Below are 18,652 nucleotides of genomic sequence, written 5' to 3' on the forward strand. Positions count from 1 at the left end.
GCCCAGCAGCAGACCCACCTGTGGATGTAAAACGTACAGTATTACTGGTTGTATTGTGACATCTACCGCCAACGGTTTAGTGTTACAGTATGTAGAGACCCTGGGAAAAGTTGAGTTGTAGTTAATCCAATTGTGGCGAGTAACCATGGTATTGGGTGATTTGACATATTGTGTGAAGCATGCCAACCCAATTTGACTCAAGCAGCTGCTGAGATGTGCATATCAGTTGCACTTTGGAGGATTGACTGTGTAGAGTCAAGATATGTTTTTGCCATTTTGAGGCCTAGTTGAGTGGGATGCAGGCAGACCCAGGACTTTGTTGTATATGTGATTAGAGTCTTCATGTGCACAGTACTGTGTCAATGTGTCTGCTGCTGCTGCCAATTTGGTGATGCACCTTGAGGCCTTAGGAATGCTTATTGTACACACTGGTTAAGGTGTCATTCCTGTCTTTGATAGTTTCATCTTGGCACAGCAAGTCAAGATGGAGCTATGAAGACAGACACATCTCTGATTTGAGCATGATCTGTGCCTGATCACTTCCAGGTGACTACACATCATTTGTGAGTTGACGAACAGGGTTTTTTGCATGTGCTCTCCCTTGGTATGATTGGCTTATACCTGATTGGCACATTTAATATATCTGGAAGTCCCTTGTACAGTGGTATCCCTATACCCAGGGCCTGTAAATTAAATGCTACTGTGGACCTCCAGCGCTGCTTGCACCACCCACAGAAGAGGCCTTTCAAACCTGTCTCAGGCCTGCTAGCGCAGGACCTGTGTGCACAGTTTGCTGCCACAGAGACCTGGCATCTAAATCTACTTGCCAGGCTCAGAACGACCCTTGTACTACATGTAAGTCACTCCTAGGGTAAGCCCTAGCTAGCCCTATGGGCAGGGTGCTATGTATGGAGAAGGCAGAACATGTGCCTAGTAGCGTAGGGAGGACCTGGCCTAGCAGTTCGGGCTGGACCGTTCCCATGGGGAACAGGGTCAAGACTGATTTGCATATGGCTGGGTCCAAACTGGGGTGACATGGCGAGCAAAATAACAATGGATTAAACCCAGATCTGTGACTGGGGGTGAGTGTTTGAAAAGTTTAAACACTCTGTCCATCATTTTATTTTGTTTTGTGATGTTCCTGTGTGTGCCCTAAGTGGCAGGGGTATGCCCAGACGTGGGTCCCTTGTTCGCTGCACCATTGGATTCAAGCTAGCCTGGCTGATGAAGGGTGATACCTTGAAACCAGTCCCAGGATGCTTGTTTCCTGTCCAGGGAGGACCTGGCCTAGCAGTTCGGCTGGACTGTTCCCATGGGGAACAGGGTCAAGACAAATTTGCATATGGCTGGGTCCAAACTGGTGTGACATGGCAAGCAAAATAGCAATGGCTTAAACCCAGATCTGTGACTGGGGGTGAGTGCTTGAAAAGATTCAACACTCCGTCCATCATTTTATTTTGTTTTGTGATGTTGTTTTGTGCCCCCTAGTAGCGTGGCCTGTCCTGGTAGCGCCAAACCGCCTATTTGGTTTCTCACTGCTGTGAGTGCCACCTTCTTATACGATTGCTTTGGAAATGCCCTGCCTTATGTCTAGGGGGTATTGTCGGATTTATGAGGAGTAGCGTAGGCATGTTTGGTATGGTTGTAATGGTAGTGAGAAAAGCTGCTTACTGGTGTAGGTGGATTTTTTATTGTCATTACAGAAATGCCACTTCTAGAAAGTGATCATTTCTCTGTGCTTATGACTCTGGTGTTTTGCAGCTTGACCCCAATCCACGTCTGGGCAAAGTGACAGTTGGGCTTTGTGCATACTTCTCAGACAGCCTGTTCACAGGGAGGGTGGAGGTGTCACAGAGGTGCATCTACATTTTGAATGGTCTTCCTGTGCTGAGAAAAGGAGGAGGTGGGGCACACATGCATCCGTAAAGGCTGTGCCCTGGCCTCACACAAAACAGTCACTTACCCACAACTGATGTTTGGAGCCTGTGCTGGAGGAGAGAGGGAACACTCCCAGAACCAGTTGTAACTGGTTGAAAGCCCTCTCCCCCTCATTGGAAATGCTTTGCAAAATTGAGTATAAGTACAGGGGATTTTTCCCCACAATTTGGAGACATGTTGGAACTTAACAGACTTGTACCTGGCACAGAATGCTGCTGGAGGGACTCCCCAGGAACTGCCTTGGACTGCTGCTGCTGTGCTGACCTGTGACTTGCCTGGTCACTTGGAGGAACTGCCAACTGCCTGCATCCATCTTGTGCTGGCCTGCTGCTGGGCCAAGCCTGCCTGTGCTCCATTTTGCTGTTGTCCTCCAGGTCGTGGGTGATGTGGCCCCTGACCCCTGCCATCATCTGTTAAAGCACCTGGAAAGCACTTCTGCTTATGCCTCCAGCGCTTTGCGAGCGCTCTGTTTAATGACCTCATAGCGCTTTGAGGGCGCTTCTCTTTTGATTGTCCTTGTGCTCTGAAAACACAGTCCTGAAATTACCACGCGAACCGGGCAGACTCTATTCTGAAGTGCGTCGGAAATGTGGTGCACTGAGAACCATTGGAGGATGACCTTTGGCTGTTTCACTGCCACAGCCCGGCCAGATGAGAAGGAAGAAGCCATGCTGCACGTAGGAGGCGTGCAGGGGCCCACAATTCGCAACCGGACCTCAAAGATCTGGTGCCCGGCTGGCAAACCCTGCTGAAGAAGGGTTGTGAGCTGCATTCGAGGGGTGCACTTTGTTGTTGTGGCCCCTGAGAGGAGAGCGGGGCTGCAACTGTCCCCATGTGATCTAGGAGACCGCGGGCGGTGTGGAAGCCTCGCCGGAGGCCCCCTGCACCGCAAGGTCCCCTCGCTGGGCCCACTTGTTGTTGGCTTTGCCCCTTCTGGGAGGGCCCATTGTGGTCCGGGGGGGCCCAGAGATCGCGAGCCCCAGCAGGGGCCCAATATAAAAACCAGAGGGGATGCGTGCCGACCCGCTCCATCTAATACCCCCACAAGGTCCCCGTTGTGTGCAAGGAACGCCAGGGGCCCCCTTGTGTGCTTTGTGGCACTAGAGGTGTCTTTTCATCAACCACAGGTACTTTTAATAGACATATGCTTTGCCCCTGTTCCTTTTATGAGCATGCTGGGACTGATATGTTAACCTGTCTCTTTTGATGATTGCCATGTAGGTGCTGATGTTCGTTTTATGGGCATTGTATGGTAATATGTTTTTTTGACTTGCCATGTGCTTTCTAATGTTCCTGGAATGGGCATTTATGATATTTTTATGACAAGTGCATTTCTTTACTACTGTGATTCCTGACTACTGCTTATGTTGCAGAATAATATGTAACCTGTGTGTTATGTGTGACTACTGCTGGTTTCTGCAGAGTAACTATTGTGTATAGTTCTGATAACTGCTTGAGTAGCAGGGTATTACTAACATGTTGTGTTTGGTCTAATTATGTTTTGTGCAATACAATTGATTTTTACATAACTTGGTGTTGTGTTCCCTTTGTGGAGTATTTATTGCATCACGTGTGTTGTGTGTGTTGTGCAAACACTTTAGACATTGCCTCCGGGTTAGGCCTGACTGCTCATGCCAAGCTACCAAGGGGTGAGCAGGGGGTTATCTCGGGTGTGTAACTCCCTTTTCCTGACTAGAGTGGGTGGGTTCTGCTTGGCTTAGGTGTCTACCCTAGCCAACCAGAAACCTATTTCTAACATTGGTTGTCAGCGGTGAGGATGGGACTTTGGGCTTGCACAATACCATTGTGGCTCATTGTTGCACCACAAATTGCACTTAGACCATTTCATGTTCTAATTCTCTTTTTTTTTAAATTCTCCTGTTCTCTGAAACCAGTCATTTACATTTTTTACTCCTCTGTCATATACTTGCACTTAGGACTCTTGTTTTACACCTGGGTTGCTTTCATCAAAATGGAATCTACCTTTGACATGGATGAGTTGTGATTCTACACTCTAGAGCAGTCAAAGGGATTCCGCAGAGGGAGAGGTATACCTGTATGTGAAAAAATCAACCTCATGAGAGCCCTGTTTGATTTTGAGAAGGCGCACGGGGCAGCAACAGTAAAAGAGGGCCGGGGGGGGGGGTTGGTTCTGAGGGTGACCCTGAAGAGAACCACAAGAGTAGTGAGGGTTATGAATGGGAGGGTTCCCAGTCCACACCCCAGGGGGACAGTGACCCCAGAGAGTTTGACACAAGGGACAAGATGACTGGCCAGGGACGCCAGTAGAGAGAGAGGACCCCATAGACAGTCTTGTTTCTGATAGGAGAGAGCTGAACATGTCAAGTAAGGTGCAAATTAACAGTTAGAATAAATCCAATAACTTGCCAATGTTAGGCTTATTATAACTATTATAGGGAAAGAGTTTTAGATCTCTTTCTAAACATTATCTAAAACCAGATCCCTAGTGCACTTTCCTGATTGGTCAGCCTTTGGCAGGCTGAGTCAAGCTTCTTAATGAGGTGTGAAGTGGCTTGGGCTGAAACAAAGGAAGCATCTGGTGGTTAGAGAACTGGTGTAGCATATGGCAGAGCAGGAAGGGGGTAGGGTGGCCAAACACGTCTTCAAAGGAGAGAAAGTTAGAAAAGAAACCACAGAGCCCCCATTTCCTGCACCCCACTCGACAGGAGCCCTATAATTAAATTACCAGAGGGGCTGGAAGGGGTGTGTTAGAGATACGTAGTCACACCAGTGGATGGACTCAGCCAGATCTACCCTCCCAGGAGAAATTTTCTCCATTTTAGAATTTTGCGAACTTGTGCTTTCTGGGATTGATTTTTGCGACACTTCGTAGGATTTGGTAGAGGGTGGCACCCTGCATCCTATTGGTCAGGAGTGCCCCACTGCTTGACAACCCAAGAGCACAGATAAATATGGAATCACTGCCCAGCAACTCAGATCCCTGCTGGAAGAAGAGCAGAAAAAGGACTGCCCTGCTGAACCCCCTGGTCTGCGCCTGAAGGACTGCATCCACAAGTACTGCACCAGCTGCACACTCTGGGCTTCACCACTAAAAGAGCTTTGTCTTGCTTCTAAATATCCAGGAGCGGACTCCCTATAAGCAACGGGTACAAATCATCTACCAAGAGTCCCTTGCATTAAGTCCTGAAAGGAGAACCCATCTGTCCAGTGGCCTTATGAGGATATGCAGTGTATTTAAAAGGTAGGACATATACCAGTGTGCTTTACATGTCATGATAGAGAAATACTGCCAACTGTGTTCTTCACTACTGTGAAACCTATCTCTCCCATAGGTTAACATAGGGGGTTGCATTTAAATTCCTCTTAAGTGTAATTTCCCATTTGGAGCAGATAGCGATCACAATTTAAAAATGCATCTTTTAGTGAAGTTGTTTTTAGATTGTCAGTTTGAAAATGGCACTTTTAGAAAACAGAATTTTCTTGCTTAACCATTCTGTGCCTCTGTTTGGGTGCTGGGTCAGACTGACAGGCTGGTTTTCAATACACGCTAGACAGTGACACAAAGGGAGCTTAGGTGTTTCCTGTATATCCTGATGGGTCTTCGTGGGCTAGAGTGGGAGGAAGGAGCTGATACCTGCACCTGTCCTCACACAATGCAGTCTCTGACCCACTGGAGTGTGTCTGGAGCCAGGCCTGGGTGAGGCAGGATCTTGTGAACAACACAGACTTTCCTTTGAAGTTTGCCTGCTTCAATGGTAGAAATGAGTATAAGTAGTGGACTCAAAACCCCAGACTTTCAGAACACTTCTGGGTCAACCTCTGCCAAGGAGAAAAGCTGAAGAGCTGTGAGGAGGATTACTGCCCCTTTGTTGTAGGTGCTTTGCTGCATTGGCCTGCAGTTGCTGTTTGTGCTGTGGAGAGGACAAAGACTGGACATTGCTGTGTATCCTGCTTGTGAAGTTTCTTCAAGGGCTTGAACCTCCTGTTGGAAGTCTCAGGAATATTAGAGACTTCAAATCCATCTTCCTAGAGCACAGGGAGCTGTGTGTTGTGTGCTGCAATGGAAGAAAAACCAATAAAAGCTGCCAACTATTCCACTACCTGCACCATGACCTGATGGTCCCGCACAGAACCGTGTCCCGCTTCGCACCACAACTGTAGTCTCACTGATACCGAATGACGCCATCACTGAGATGCTGCTTGCAGTGTGAACTGTGGGTCCCACATGTTGCATTGTCTCACTTCACAACGCAGCCTGGGTACCCCTGACGCTGCCGCTGTACGCTGACACTTCCTGCACCGTGGCCTAAGGACACCACTCGTAAGGTACAAGAATCACAGTCCCATCCCACACCTCAGACCCGGTCCACCGACACCTGCACCTTCGACTCCAGCATCATCAACAGATACCTCTGAGTATGTAGTTGTGTTGGTTTTTGTGGTTGTGTCGTTTGTGGGTGCAGTGTAAATGGTGTGACAGTCTTGTGTCATGTAAATATGTCAATGTGTGTTTTCGACATGTATGGGTTGTATTGTGCTGGAATGGCATTGGATTATTGTGTGTATGTAGTGTGTTGTGTAGTGTGTAGTGAAGGAATACACATATGCCTAAGGGTCATTGTGTGTGTTTCCTTTACCGCTATTCCATAGCCCCTGATATTATGCAAAGTCCATTAGGTTCCTCTGGCGTCTCCCACTGTCAGAAATCCGTCACCAGTTCACCACTTGCAGAGCTGTAACATCTTGTTGCGTAGGTTCTCATTATCCTAATGAGGCTACTGGATTTGGGTGGCAGAAACACCTGAATTGTAGGGTACTGAGTATAATCCTACACCATGTGACACCTGTTGGCTTAACCCCGGTTTTCCAAATAACTAACAGCGCCTCATCTCTGCCCAAGAGCAGGGATGATTGTGGCAACCCGGCACATGACAAGAAAGACTCCTCAGGAGAATTGTGGTCGATCAAATCTCACCCCTTTCTCTCAGTTACATTAGTCTCACACAGGCAAAGACAAACTGAGGCAGAATATAGTTCAATAAGGGTGTATTGAAGTAACTGCATCTTAGATAAAATGGCATGTATGGTATGTATTGCAATTACTCGGATGATAAAACACAATAGAATCAAAATTGTGACAAGAAGAGTGAAACACAAAAACAGTCCCACCATACTGGCACTAGAAGTGATATATATCTTTCCTATCTAAGATATGTTAGAGCACAGAGTGATAAGCCCTAATACGCCCTTCAGACTTCCTCCCTGAGAAGACATCATCCCCCATACCTGAGCAACAAAGCCTGTTGTCTAAAGAATCACTGTGCACATGTAAGCCAGGGGTTCGGCAGTCTGAGCAAGCAGCTGTAGCGAAGACATTCAGCAATCAGCATGCATGCAGTCATGGTCATCTGGCTTTAATCTCCCTCTAACGTGTATGGGACAGAGAAGTGTTTTATAATAAAACAAGTGATGTTCTAGGAAAATGTCCCCACGTAAGGATGTGTATGTTTCTGTGAATGTCGGAGACACAGCATACCACTTTTGCCAGCAATTCTTTCTGACTGCAGCCTTGAGGAAAGCACATAGTGCAAAGCTAAGAACATGCTTTCCTAGGCAAAGGAACAAATAGATTGAGAAAATAAAACAAAACCACAAATATGGCTATTGATCGAAAAATAAAGCGATTTTGAATAAAATGTATCTGGGCTACAGTGCTCAGCGGCAGGCCTAGTTTGCTAAAATAACATGTCTAGAATATGGCTAAAATAGCTATACAGCAACCTCCCCTTGCCGGTTGAAAGGTGGTTCAAAAGCCTAAAATGAATAAAGCATTAAGATCTATTTATAAAAACATATAAACATGAATGTCAATAATGACAAGTTATAAGGCACTTGAGCATGGAGGAAAAAGGACAATGTAAAACTTCAGTAGTGGCGCCAAAAAAAACAAATTCAAAACTCAGTGTCATTTTTAAAATTGCCTATTATGTCTGGGACAATTGAACCCAGGAAATGCTCCACTTCAGCAGGTGGTGAAATATACAAATCCTTGTCAAGGAAAACCGTAGAGCACTTGTGTTCCAAAGCCTGAGGGCCAGCTGAGGCAGCAGCATTCCATGGTGTGCCCAATATTGAGTTAACAGTTGCGTTATCCACAAAGGGCAACTCATAGACAGCATCTCGTAGCAAATGCAACCTCAACGAGCATGTCTGGTAATGAGCCCTGAGCGAGAACTTCAACAGATCAGCGTGCAATGAATGTAAACGCCGTGTAGAAAGGCAAACTTTCAGTGTACCAGAGGCATCGAAACAGGGACTGCACACAATCCAAAACCGGTCTGAATGACAGAGACCAGTCACACTCCAGTTCTTCCAGGAGTGGTGCTCCGAAATACTGCATCATGCGTTCACGAAACAGTTGCGCTGGTGGAAGTGCTTTAAGCCTTTGTGTAGAAAAATTATCAACAGCAAGATGCCACCTATCATAGCCAAAGTAATTGGAAACCCCCCCAAAACACTTGTAAATATTGAGTGTATGGCTGAAGGTATTAAGCCAAATATAGAGAAGGTGTGAACGAAACCAGAACCAACAGCCTTAAAGAAATCCACGATTCCAGTAGTGCTGGACGCATTGAATATTCGTCCAATGAGTTCACCAAAGTGTCTTGGAAAGTTTGTACTTAAAAGAGTCTGAATCTCTGCAGATGACCTCGCAACTTGAAGCACATAGGTGTTGTGTGCAGATGTAAGTGCCACATGTTTTTTAAACAATAAAGCCTTGAGTTTGCACAGCTTGTCAAAATTCACACCTAAAGTAACACTATGAGGCCAAATCTCAGGACATTCAAACAAGATGTGAATTGGAGTGTTGAAATAGGCAGATTAATAACCCTGTGTATCAACCATTCAGCTGATTATATTTTAGCCACAGTAAAAGCCAACTTTTCTAATTTCTCGATGCTTATCATGACATAAGTCATTCCTTCTTAGCCATTATTTGTTGTTGTCACATCAAATTAAATGTTGAAAATATGTTCCATGCGCTAACTTGTTGCTAGGAAACTGGACCTGCTTTCAGTGCTTGTAGTGTCCAGCTTAACTGCAAAGTGGACCTTAGTTGACTCTGTCCATGGTGTAAAGATGACATGTCACTCTGTACAATGTCTATTGCAGTAGAAACAATGTTGTTTAAAATGTATATTCGGTCGGACAAGGTGTTAATACCATTATCTACAACGGCTAATGCTTTCTGTACATTTTCTTGATCTATTTGCCTTAACAGGGCAGCCGCTTCTTGTTGAGAAAGTTTACAAATTTCATTATATACTGCATATAAGAAGTGTTTTCTGTGTTGTCTTCTGGGGCCTAACAGGAAATCCTGCAAATCTATATCGTTAGACAGAAGACTGGGATGATCTTTCACAGCATCTAGTGAGGAACTTTTCAACCATTGCTGGCATAATTTCCCTACACTATGGTGGTCATTATGATCTTGGCAGTCAGGTTACTGCCATATCAGCAATGGCGGTAGTACTGTCGCCAGGCGGGCGGTAATGACCACCAAATAATGACCATGGCGGTGATCCTTTCCATAGATAGCCAATGTACCACACCAACCGCCAACACGGCAGTAGCCACCTACAGGCAGGCAGAAGTCAAGGATATGCAGACCATATTATGACATAGCACACAACCAGGATTTCCGGGGTGCTAGCAATTCTACCAAAAGCCTGGCAGAAACACATATAAAAGGAGACACTCATCTCTAGGGACACAGAGGAGTCCACGGCCACCATGGAACCAGAACTGCAAGTCTTTCTGATGCTGCACCACGCCATGGCTGTCCTGGAGCACCGACGAAGACAACAACGGTGAGCACAGCCACCTAGCACACAAGAGAGGGAGAGAGGGTGGGGAGAGTGAACCCACACACAACATACACCACACATTCACACCACACATCCAGAACCAGCTGCAGAGTACATTGATCATAACAGGACCCAGGAGCAAAGAAAGCTAAGACACATACCTCTGTTCCCACCACTGTAATCCTGTTGGATGACAAATCAAAATCAAAATACATACAACTGCATATGAACATGCAGACTCAGAGGCCAGTTCAAAGTCACTAATGCTCACAGGGCAAAGTCCGAGCCCCAACTTGACTCCTGACAACATCAGGACTCCACTGTTCAGGGGCATCATGTCAGAAATAGGCAGGCACATCAGGGGGCACGGGGTTGGGGTGGTCGCTTCACTAGCTTCCCCTATACTATTGCTGTTGCCCTGCCACCTTTGTTTGTGCATGGTGATGGATATTGGGATTGTTAGTTCTTCATGCTGTACATGCATTGGTGGTGGGTGTACATGCAGGGCTGGAAAGGATGTGTATGTTGTGGGTTTGTAATGCAGGGCTTGGCATTTAGGTTTGTTAATTGTGGCCTTGCACTGTGTGGGATGGAGTGGGGTGATGGGTGTCAGGGTGAGGGGTGGTGGTGGCATACAGATATTGGGGGGTGATAGGTAGTTAGTGTTGACTCACCATGTCCAGTCCTCCGGCAACTCCAGTGAGTCCCTCAGCATGCAGGATTGCCAAGACTTGCTCCTCCCATGCTGTCAGCTGTAAGGGAGAAGGTGGGGGTCCACCGCCAGTCCTCTGGATGGCGAGCTGGTGCCTTGCTGCAATGGAACACATCTTTCCCCTTAGGTCATTCCACCTCTTCCTGATGTCATCCCTTGTGGACTCATGTAGTCCCACAGCGTTCACCCTGTTTACGATCCTCTGCCATAGCTCCATCTTCCTTGCAATGGATATTTGCTGGAACTGTGCTCCAAACAGCTGTGGCTCTGCCCTGACTATTTCCTCAACCATGACCCGCAACTCCTCATCGGTGAAACAGGGGTGCCTTTGTGTGGACATGGATGTTGTGTGGTGTGTGTAGGTTGTGTAGAGGGTGATGTGTGATGTGGTGGATGTGTGGTGTGTGGTGCATGTCAGATGAATAGGTAGTTGTGATATGTGTGTGCAGTTCTCTTTTGTGTTAGTGTCGCCCAGTGTATCCGTCTTGTCGTGTTCTCAAAGGATTGTGGGTGATGTGTGTGGGTGTTTTATAGTCCTGTTGGTGGAGTGTGTATATTGGTGTCAGGTGTGGGTTTTTGGTTCTGGCCAATGTTGTCTTGTATTTGGGTGGCCATATCTGCCTTAGCGGTATTCATCGCCAATGGTTTACCACCTTTGAAAGTCCACTGTGGTGATTCGTGGGTCATTATTTGAAGGGTGGACTATTGGTGGTGTAACAGTATGGGTGGTAGTTCCGACAGTTTATCATGTTCAGTGGGTCTGGCGGATTTGTGGTTGTGGCAGTTTTTTGTCAGTTTTCTGTGTATGTGTCATAATCTGGCCAACGGATGTTCACCTCCACGGCAGTACGTTGACAGCAGTCACCACAGCGATATTCAGAATTTACTGCCAATGTCATTATGAGGGCCTATATGTTGTCACTGTACCTGAGTTTTCGATGACACATAGCGAGGGTCTGACCTTCTTGTTCTAAACCCTTCATGGAGTTTACAAAACGTGTGTAGCACCCATTGGTATCCACGGGCCACAATAACCACCCACCAAGACATAAAAAAGGCATTTGTTAAATGTTCCATTCTGGACCCATTCATCGAGCTGATCTTCAGATGCATTTATATATTTTTGCCATTTGTAAAATTTTGTAGAGGCAGGAATACTGGGCAAATTCAATTCCTTAATTTTTGCAAAGACTATACAACTTGTATGTTGTGCAGTTTCATTCAAAAATATCACTTGAACAGGTATCAGGCATTCTCTAACTAAAGCTTCTTTTCCCTCTATTTGCCAGTTTTTAGTTCCCCACACACTTTTCAAGTCTATCGAATACAACCAATATTCATAGCCTTCTATAGGTAACCGGGAAACAAAGGAATCAGAATAAATCAATTTTATATTGGTCAATAAAACATGTTGACTTTCCATTACTGGCAATTTAAAATAATACGACTCAGCATTTTTAACACTGTGCCCAGAGAAATATGCAAGCTTTTCAGTGTATGTTTTGGAACTCCCCACTGGTGGAGTCAGACAGTGTACCCACTGTGTATGATTAAAAATTGCCTTTGGGGTACTTGCTCTGTGAATAAAATGCTGTCAATAATAATTATAACAGAATATATCTCTATAATTTTCTTTTGTTTGATAAACGTCCTCACTTCTTTAATACAGTGAAATACTGCAGATCAGACATCATAGAATCAACTGTTTCCACATTCCAATCATCTGAAACTGCTCTGGGTTTTATAACATTGTTCATGGAAAGTTTGAATACATACGGAATTTAGATGACCTCCGTTGAACCATATATATCAAATAATACTTTATCCCAAACAATCCCTTCTGGAATAGGAATAGCAGAAATGTTCAACAGGGACAAGTCTCTGTTGACTTTGTGAGAAGCAAAGTGTGGTTTTTAGGACCTCATCCACCAGTTCAACTTTAGAGCATTCAGAAAGGTCATGACCATGTATCAGTAAAACGAAAACAATGACAAACCCAATACAAAGGAGGAAGGCAAGTATAGTTAATAAAAGCCATAGATAGAAGAATTAAAGTAGTTAATTTTAAGCCAAGTTATCAGCTTACTTGCTCTTAACAATTCTGTTGCAGTAGATGCAGATGAGACAGTGAAAGTGTCATTCATATCAGCAAAATATCCAGAAGCAGTTTGTGCACAAACTGGAGCCATGTTGCAAAGAGGAGCACTTGCAGAAGTCTCCCTCAGTGGTTCATAGTAGACTATGCCATCCATTTGTGAAGAATTTGAATAGACTCAATCAATTTGTTGGTGTTACTAATAGCAGAAGAAGCTAGTGGAACCAATAAAAGTTTATTTTCCACCATCCCCAAGCTTGGGGAGGTGTCGGCATTGCTGCTTAAAACCTTTAGAGGAACATCCTGGTCTGTAGTCAGAGGGATTTGGGTACAACCCAGGAGTACCCTAGGTCTGCTGTGCAGAATTGGCCATATGGTGTAGCTTGACATTATCGATTGAGACAAAGCGATTTGCTTCAGAACCAGGCAGCAGTGGTAAGATGACAATTCTGGTACTGTGTATTCCCAGGACTGGAACTGGTCCTAGTAAGGACCGCATTCCTTTTTCACAGCAATCTTTTCTTGCACTAGATCCCCAACTTTTGGAATCCACAAGGTCAATGTTATTGGTACATCACTGTAAGTCCAGTAAGACAGTCCATTTATATCAAAGTTGTATCCGCCGACTCCGCACCAGGACCATCAAGGTCTGGAACATAAATTTGTGTTCCAAACAGGCATTCATATGAAGTAACCCCTCCGGGGACCTTTGGGGCAGAATATAAAGTGCTCTCTGGACTCCATAGAGGTGTGTAAGCCAACTGTGACCCATGCCTAATACTCTGGCTTTTAAGGATTGCTTTAGATTCCAGTTTCTTTATTTCCCTCAGGGTGAAATGGTGACGAATAATGTAGTTGGACCCCTAACAAAGCCATGGCATCCCTCAAAGCCCTTGAGGGAAAAGCAGGGCCCTGATCTGAGAGGAAAGCCGCAACAGCATATGTGATGATAAAGACTTGCAAATCTTTAATAACAGTTCAAACGTCAACTGAGCATTGTGGTCAAACCCATAAAAATCTGGAGCATGAGTCAACAGCGACTAAAATGTATTTATATACACTAGCAGGTGTCAGTAGACCACAATGGTCCAAGTACACACATTGTAATAGTTTATTGGAAATTAGGAGGGGTGTCTGCGGTGCGCTTTTGACGGTGGAGCCTTTTATTTGCTGGCACATGTTGCAGCAAAGGACACACTGGTTGGTGTATTTGTAGGTTCCTGGCCACCAGTAACGTGCTTCTAACAATGATATTGTAGCTGCCACACTAGCGTGTGCAGAAGCAACTCCCTCATGCGCTGCTTTGATAAATTCTGGTCTTTGATCTTTGTTGGGATTAACACGATTACCTACCCCTGGTATAACTGCTAGGGCTGTATTGAGGCATAACGTGCGGTAGGAACATTTAGAAGGATATCCTTTTGGTAAGGGCATGCCGTCAGCTGAAGCTTTCACAGTTGCCAGTGTTTCATCATCCAATTTGGTTCTAGAACGAGTTACTGCAGCAACAGAAGCCGTAGCTACTGTTGATTTGGGTGCTTCATCAGCCAAAGTGTTGCCTGCAGTGTGTATTCCAACACGCTGATGTCCTAGTGAATGTACAAAATGAACATTGGGTAGTGTTTCCTTCAGATCCGCTACTTTCCCCCACAGAAGTTTGTGTTTGATGATGTTTCCTTTTGAATCTCTGAACCCATTCTGGCACCAGTAATCGCAGATATTCATGGAAGGACTGGACACAATAATACGAATCACAGACAGTCAACATCAGCTGTTCAAGATCTGCGTGTTCGAGTGCTATCACCAGAGCATTGAGCTCTGCTAATTGTTCAGTAAAGTCCCCTAAGGTCTGTGTGTAGGTGTGTTGTGGATGGAATTTTTCATCCTTCGTGTAGCCACTGATGACTGTGCAAGCAACAGAATACTGGTGTTTCATGCCTATGACTTTTTGGGCTGATCCATCAGTGTACATAATTGTTTGATATTGTTCAATTGGCAATGTGCTTGATGGAACTGGGTATTCAAGTTCGTATTGCAAAAATTCTTGAGTTTGTAATTTTGAGTCAAAAATATAGTCAACATCAGTGGCAGTCAGAGATGTTGCCCATTGGATCCAACATGGATTGAATGTTTTGGCATGAGGAACACTAGCTTTGGTAACAGCCTCAAGGGTTGGGATAGGGGATATGACAATAATACGTTTCCCCTGGGCCAGAGGTCTCTCTTTATTGGTAGCCATCTGAACAGCAGTGAGAATTTTCTCAGTGGGAGCAAAGCGTTGTTCTGCTGTAGAGTACAAATGTGATTTGTATGCAATCGGGACAGTTTCACCCAAATTGAACGTTACATAGGTGAAACCCATGGCACCAGCAATTACTCTGATGACTAGGTGTTTTTTGTTGTCCCTTGTACATAAGTGTTTTACTGCATGCATGTCTTGTTGTAATTCTCTAAGAATGTGTGCATGTTCAACTGTCCATTATTTACTGGAAAAATCAGGACATGTCAGCCATATGAAGTTTAATGCGTTGTGCGTAGTCTGGAATATCAGTTCTGCTAAAACGTAAAAAGCCCAATAATGACTGTAGCTTTTTGATGGTGTTTGGAGGTTGTGTTTTTGCGCATTTTTTTTTTTATTGGTGTGCAAGGCTCCTGCTTTCATCTGTTAATTTGTATCCCAAGAACAGGACACTGAAGAATGCTATTTTTGCTTTTTTAAATCAAATTTATAGCAGAGTTCGGCAAATCCCACAACAATGCGGGCTACCCGTTTTATATGTTGCATGAGGTCGTCGTCCGTAAGATATCATCCATGTATGACAATGCTTCAGGGTCAGTGTTGTGTAAAATAGATGTAACACGAGCTAAAAACAGTCCCGGACTGTTCTTGTACCCCTGTGGGAGTCGACAGAATTGAGAGCCTAAAGCACTGAAACTTCGTACGTCCCTACTTTCAGGTGCTATAAACCCGTTGGAAATATCCAGGGTCATTTTGCATTTTTTGTGCACTATATTGTTCATAAGTGCTGTGCTGTGTGCATTGTGTATAGCGATTGTGCGTGTGTGACAGTTTAAATGTCTTTAGTCTAAAACTATTCCGTATGAATGATCGGGTTTAGCTATGGGGAACAAAAGATTGTTCATTGGTAAGACAAAGGGTTCAATTATGCCCTACTACTTTAAGTGTGTGAGGATTTCCCTCATGTGTGCTTTACCTTCATGCTTTATTGGATATTGGGGTTGAGGATGAGGCTGGGATTTAAGTGGTATTACATGATAGGGCGAATCTTTAACCCACCATACATGGTTGCGGTATAACGCAGGTGCCTGTGCCACTGCCCAATCAATGGCGTGAATTTCAATGACCTTCTGGGAACAAGGGGTGAGAAAAAAAATTCAATAATCTCTTCTCCATAGGGGAGATCACGGGCAAATTCTGGTAGCCAATCCTTTTCAGCCAATAAAATATAAATGGTGATGACGCGGTCCCAAAAGATTGCGTTGACTGTGGGTTCAAGTTCTTCTTCTAACTGTATAGTTACTTTATACACCCTGTCAGGCCTGGAGACACACATGTCAGCAGTCTCAACTTGTAGGAAGTCATCAGTTGCTTTCACCTCCAGATGCTCTTGAATATCCCAGCGAACTATTGTGTCCTCTGCTGCACTGTCTAGCAGTGCTAGTGCCCACTTCCTGTTGTTCAGCAAAGTCCGCTTCCTGAGTAGCATGTCGTATTGCAATTGCTGCCACTGTTTTCTGGTTTTTGTTGAGGAAGTTTCTCTTCTTTCTTAACTGAAACTTCAGATGATCGTTATGAGCCCTTTCTCTGTTTCACATACTCTATTTGCTGCTCTGACTGCCCACCTCTCCCACTGCGTTTTTCAGGTGAGTCCTGAAAGGAATGAGATTGGCGTGCTTCAGTATATTGATATCTGTCAGGCAGTTTTGTTAGCTCTATTTCTAAGATTATATCGATTTTGAGGGGTCTCCAAATGCAGAGATACTCCCCTTTCATTTTTAGGTGTTTGTTGTTTTTTTATACTAGCAGTTTTTAGATCCTTCAGGTGCTTGCTTAGTCGAATCTTCATTAGATGTACCTTATAATTGTGGTTTAATAGGTCTTGCCCCCAGACTATTTCGACCAATACTAGAGTATGTCTCAGCGATAATCTTTGGCAGCTCACGTTCTTGATCCTGTACAGGAACGTTCTGGACCTGCACTCGCACTGCTAGTGCAACCGCCTCCCCTTTTACATTACTCAATATTATTGAGGATGCTGTGGCAAAATTGCCCCTTAATTGCATCTCCAAATCCAGCCTTGTATTCATCTTGAATGTTAACACTTCCAGTATATAGGCATGTGTTGGTGTACCATGTGCGGTATTATAAAGCATGGCAAATACCATGCCCCAAGTGTTGCAGTTATTTACTGTGGGAACCATCCCAAATGGCAAGCACATAGTGAGAATTCTATGTTTATCCTGAGGACCCGTATGGGAAAAGACTGCTTCCAGCGCATTTGTTTTTGATCTAACCAAAACGGAATTTCCTCCCGTTGCAGGATTAATGCCTGGTGTAACTGCATGTGGTTGCACTGAGGCAGCACATGCTGGGTTAGTATTTAATATTTGCATTACAAACTGTTCTAACAGTCTGTATATTTCTGTGAGCTCTGTATATATGCAGCGTACCTCAGCTACCACCAATATTTCTACATCAGGGTGTGGTGTATATGTAGCCAATAAAGGCCAGGTCAGGCCATCATTGCTCAGAGGACCTAACCTAAAATATATGTGGTAGGGCGCCATCAAGCCAATTATTATGGTCTTGATAAGATAGTGGTATTTCTAAATATTCATATGCTCTGTATTGTGCTGGTATGTTAGCATGTGTGTAGTGATGAAGTGTGTTGGTGTTCCCATCACCTGCTGGAAAAGTGACCCATGAATAGAATGTCTCTATTATGTAGGCTGGATGAGCCTGGACCCCCCTCCCCGGCCTCTGAGGCCATTTGCCAATAAATATACAGTAAGGGATGGTCACATGTTTACTGCAATTACTACCCATTGCGTGTTCGCCATGATTATGGTAATGGTGTTGTTCAGAGATAAGGACACCAGGTGGGGATTAATCCTTTTAAGGTTCAAGCTTGAACAACCTACAGCGTTAGTTAGGTACTACCTATTTAGCTGAGGATGAAATCCTCAATACCATGAACATCTCCGTATATAGTATTGAGGTGTCTTTAGCCTTTATTGTGACAGAGATACTTAGGAGGATCCTAGAATTAGTGCCTGACCAAACGTTGGTGGCGCCATGTTGCGTAGGTTCTCATTATCCTAATGAGGCTACTGGATTTGGGTGGCAGAATTGCCTGAATTAAAGGGTACTGAATAGAATACCACACCATGAGACGCTATCAGCATAATCCGGGTTTTCCGGCTAACTAGCAGCACCTCATCTCTGCCCAAGAGCAGGGATGATTGTGGCAACCGGACACATGACAAGAAAGACTCTTTAGGGAAATTATGGTTGATCAGATCTCACCCCTTTCTCTCAGTTACATTAGTCTCACACAGGCAAAGATAAATCGAGGCAGAATATAGTTCAATAAGGGTTTATTAAAGTAACTGCATCTTAGGTAAAATGGCATGTATTGCAATAACTAGAATGATAAAACACAATAGAAGCAAAATTGGGACAAGAAGAATAAAACACAAAAACAGTCCCACCATAATATCACTAGGAGTAATATATATATCTTTCCTACACAAGCTATGTTAGAGCACAGCATGATAAGCCCTAATCCAGGTTTGCTCCCCGGAAAGATATCATCCCCCATTCCTAAGGAAGGAAGCCTGTTGTCTAAAGAGACACCGTCCCCATGTAAGCCAGGGGTTCGGCAGTCTAAGCAAGAGGCTGTAGTGAAGACGTTCAGCAATCAGCATGCAGTCGTGGTCATCTGGCTGGAATCTCCCTCTAACTCGTATGGGACAGAGAAGTATTTGATAATAAAACAACTGATGTTCTAGGAAAATGTCCCCACGTAAGGATGT

Source organism: Pleurodeles waltl, chromosome 6 (assembly GCF_031143425.1).
Source record: "Pleurodeles waltl isolate 20211129_DDA chromosome 6, aPleWal1.hap1.20221129, whole genome shotgun sequence".
In the NCBI taxonomy this organism is placed as follows: domain Eukaryota; kingdom Metazoa; phylum Chordata; class Amphibia; order Caudata; family Salamandridae; genus Pleurodeles; species Pleurodeles waltl.